Genomic DNA, 4,197 nt, shown 5'->3' with positions numbered 1-4,197 from the left:
TACCGTCCCGCTGTGACCCTGGCTGCAGGTTGTATTTGTACTTCAGAATCGTCGTTGAACGAGCTCTCCAATTAGTCCCACTCCCCCCTCGCTCTTTCCCCACAGCCCTGGAATTTTTCCCCTTCAAGTATTTCTCCAATTCCCCTTTTGAAAGTTACTATTGAATCTGCTTCCACCGCCCTTTCAGGCAGCGCGTTCCAGATCACAACAACTCGCTGCGTAAAAACAATTCTCCTCATCTCCCCTTCTGGTTCTTTTACCGATTATCTTCAATCTGTGTCCTCTGGTTACCGACCCTCCTGCCACTGGAAACAGTTTCTCCTTATTTACTCCATCAAAACCCCTCATGATTTTGAACACCTCTATTAAATCTCCTCTTCATAGAATCAGAGAAATTTATCCCACAGAAGGAGGCCATTCGGCCCATCGTGTCCATGCCGGCAGACAAAGAACGATCCAGCCTAATCCCACTTTCCAGCTCTCGGTCCGTAGCCCTGCAGGTTACGGCACTTCAAGGGCATATCCAAGTACTTTTTAAATGTGATGAGGGTCTCTGCCTCGACCACCCTTTCAGGCAGTGAGTTCCAGACCCCCACCACCCTCTGGGTGAAGAAAGTTCTCCTCAACTCCCCTCTAATCCTCCGAGCAATGACTTTAAATCTTTGACCCCTCTGCTAAGGGAAACGGTCCTTCCTGTCCACTCTATCTGGGCCCCTCATCATTTTATACACCTCAATTAAATCTCCCCTCAGCCTCCTCTGTTCCAAAGAAAAAAACCCCAGCCTCTCCAATCTTTCCTCATCGCTGAAACTCTCCAGTCCCAGCAACATCCTCGTAAATCTCCTCTGCAACTTCTCCAGCGCAATCACATCCATCCTGTAATGTGGTGTGTGCACGCAGTACTCTAGCTGCGGCCTAACCAGTGTCTTAAGCCTCTTGGCCTCCTCTGCTCCTAGGAGGACGGTGGCATAGTGGTTAGCACTGTTGCCTCACAGCGCCAGGGACCCGAGTTCGAATCTGGCCTCGGGCGACTGTCTGTGTGGAGTTTGCACATTCTCCCCGTGTTTGCGTGGGTTTCCTCCGGTTTCCTCCCACAGTCCAAAGATGTGCGGGTTAGGATGATTGGCTATGATAAATTGACCCTTAGTGTTAGGGGGATTAAATACGCGGGGTTACGGGGATAGGGTGGGATATGTGTTGGTGTAGGGGTTACGGGGATCGGGTGGGATATGTGTCGGTGCAGGCTCGATGGGCCGAAATGGCCTCTATCTGCACTGTGAGGTTTCTGTGATTCTGTGAGAACAACCCCAGATTCTCCAGCCTCTCCACCTAACTGTATCTGATCCTGTCTTCGCCCAACACCCAAACGTACTCCCCACCTGGAGACACCGGGTAGGCGTCAGGAGCAGGAACCTGGCTGAGTTTTTCCCTCCTCCCTAACCCAGGGCTGCAGTGTCCTCTATATGTAACTGGTAGAATAGATAAAGAAGAACCAGTAGATGTGGTGTATTTGGATTTTCAGAAGGCCTTTGATAAAGTCCCACATAAGAGGTTAATGTGCAAAATTAAAGCACATGGGATTGGGGGTAATATACTGGCATGGATTGAAAATTGGTTAACAGACAGGAAACAGAGAGTAGGAATAAATGGGTCTTTTTCGGGGTGGCAGGCGGTGACTAGTGGGGTACCGCAGGGATCAGTGCTTGGGCCCCAGCTATTCTCAAGCTATACCACATCTTGAGTATTGTGCGCAGTTTTGGTCGCCTTATCTGAGGAAGGATGTTCTTGCCATGGAGGGAGTTCAGTGAAGATTCACCAGGCTGAAACCTGGGATGGCAGGAATGACGTATGAGGAGAGATTGGGTCGATTGGGCTTATACTCGCTGGAGTTTAGAAGAATGAGAGGGGATCTCATCGAAACCTATAAAATTCTGTCAGGCCTGGACAGACTAGATGCAGGAAGGATGTTCCCGATGGTCGGGGAGTCCAGAACCAGGGGTCACGGTCTAAGGATAAGGGGTAAGCCATTTAGGACAGAGATGAGGAGGAATTTCTTCACCCAGAGAGTGGTGAACCTGTGGAATTCGCTACCACAGAAGGCAGTAGAGGCCAATTCATTAAATATATTCAAGAAAGAGTTGGATATATTTCTTAAGGCTAAAGGGATCAAGGGATATGGGGAGAAGGCAGGGACAGGGTACTGAATTTGGATGATCAGCCATGATCTCATTGAATGGCGGAGCAGGCTCGAGGGGCCGAATGGCCTCCTCCTGCTCCTATCTTCTATGTTTCTATTAACAATATATATCGATGATTTGGATGAGGGAACCAAATGTAATATTTCCAAGTTTGCTGACGACACGAAACTAGGTGGGATTGTGAGTTGTGAGGAGGATGCAAAGAGGCTTCAAGGCGATTTAGACAAGTTGAGTGAGCGGGCAAATACATGGCAGATGCAGTATAACGTGGATAAATGTGAAGTTATCCATTTCAGTCGTAAAAACAGAAAGGTTGAGTATTATTTAAATGGTGAAAGATTGGGGAATGCTGATGTACAAAGGGACCTGGGTGTCCTTGTACATGAGTCACTGAAAGTGAATGTACAGGTGCAGCAAGCCATTAGGAAGGCAAATGGTATGCTGGCCTTCATTACAAGAGGATTTGAGTACAGGAGTAAAGAAGTCTTACTCCAATTATATAGGGCCTTGGTGAGACCACACCTGGAGTACTGTGTACAATTTTGGTCTCCTTACCTAAGGAAGGATATACTTGCCATAGAGGGAGTGCAACGAAGGTTCACGAGATTGATTCCTGGGATGGCGGGACTGTCGTATGAGAAGAGATTGAGTAAACTAGGCCTGTATTCTCTTGAATTCAGAAGAATGAGAGGGGATCTCATTGAAGCATACAAAATTATTACAGCGCTTGATAGGATGGATGCTGGGAGAATGTTTCCCTTGGCTGGGGAGTTTAGAACCAGGGGCCACAGCCTCAGGATAAAGGGTAGGCCATTCAGGACTGAGATGAGGAGGAATTTCTTCACACAGAGGGTGGTGAATCTTTGGAATTCTCTACCCCAGAGGGCTGTGGAGGCTCAGTCATTGGGTATATTCAAAACAGAAGTCGATAGATTTCTGACTAGTAAGGGCATCAAGGGATATGACGATAGGGCCGGTGAATGGAGTTGAGGCAGAAGATCAGCCATGATCTCATTGAATGGCGGAGCAGGCTCGAAGGGCCGACTCCTGCTCCTATTTCTTATGTTGGCCTTCATTGCAAGAGGATTTGAGTACAGGAGCAAGGATGTCTTCCTACAGTTGTATAGGGCCTTGGTGAGACCACACCTGGAGTACTGTGTGCAGTTTTGGTCGCCTTACCTAAGACAGGATATACTTGCCATAGAGGGCGTGCAGCGAAGGTTCACCAGACTGATTCCTGGGATGGCAGAACTGTCGTATGAGGAGAGATTGGGCCGACTAGGCCTGTATTCACTAGAGTTTAGAAGAATGAGGGGGATCTCATTGAAACGTATAAAATTCTGACAGGACTAGACAGACTGGATGCAGGGAGGATGTTTCCCCTGGCTGGGGGGGTCTAGAACGAGGGGTCACAGTCTCAGGACACGGGGTAGGACATTTAGGACTGAGATGAGGAGAAATTTCTTCACTCAGAGGGTGGTGAACCTGTGGAATTCTCTACCACAGAAGGTTGTGGAGGCCAAGTCACTGAATATATTTAAGAAGGAGATAGATAGATTTCTAGACACAAAAGGCATCAAGGGGTATGGGGAGAGAGTGGGAATATGGTATTGAGATAGAGGATCAGCCATGATCATACTGAATGGTGGAGCAGGCTCAAAGGGCCGACTCCTGCTCCTATTTTTCTGTGTAGCTGGGGTTGTTCTCCTTAGAGCAGAGAAGGTTAAGAGGAGATTTAATAGAGGCGTTCAAAATCAGGAGGGGTTTTGATGGAGTAAATAAGGAGAAACTGTTTCCAGTGGCAGGAGGGTCGGTAACCAGAGGACACAGATTGAAGATAATCGGTAAAAGAACCAGAGGGGGAGATGGCGGAGCAGGCTCGAATGGCCTCCTCCTGCTCCTATTATTCTATGTTTCTGTATCGGCCCGGGCAGCCGCCAGTTATCTCAGCACGGGCCGGTGATGGAGCGTGGGCCCTTCCTGTGCTGTGCGGTTCCCA

This window comes from Somniosus microcephalus, chromosome 12, assembly GCF_052327205.1.
Source record: "Somniosus microcephalus isolate GS21.2 chromosome 12, FLI_Smic_1.0, whole genome shotgun sequence".
NCBI lineage: Eukaryota > Metazoa > Chordata > Chondrichthyes > Squaliformes > Somniosidae > Somniosus > Somniosus microcephalus.
This window is presented reverse-complemented; position numbering follows the sequence as displayed.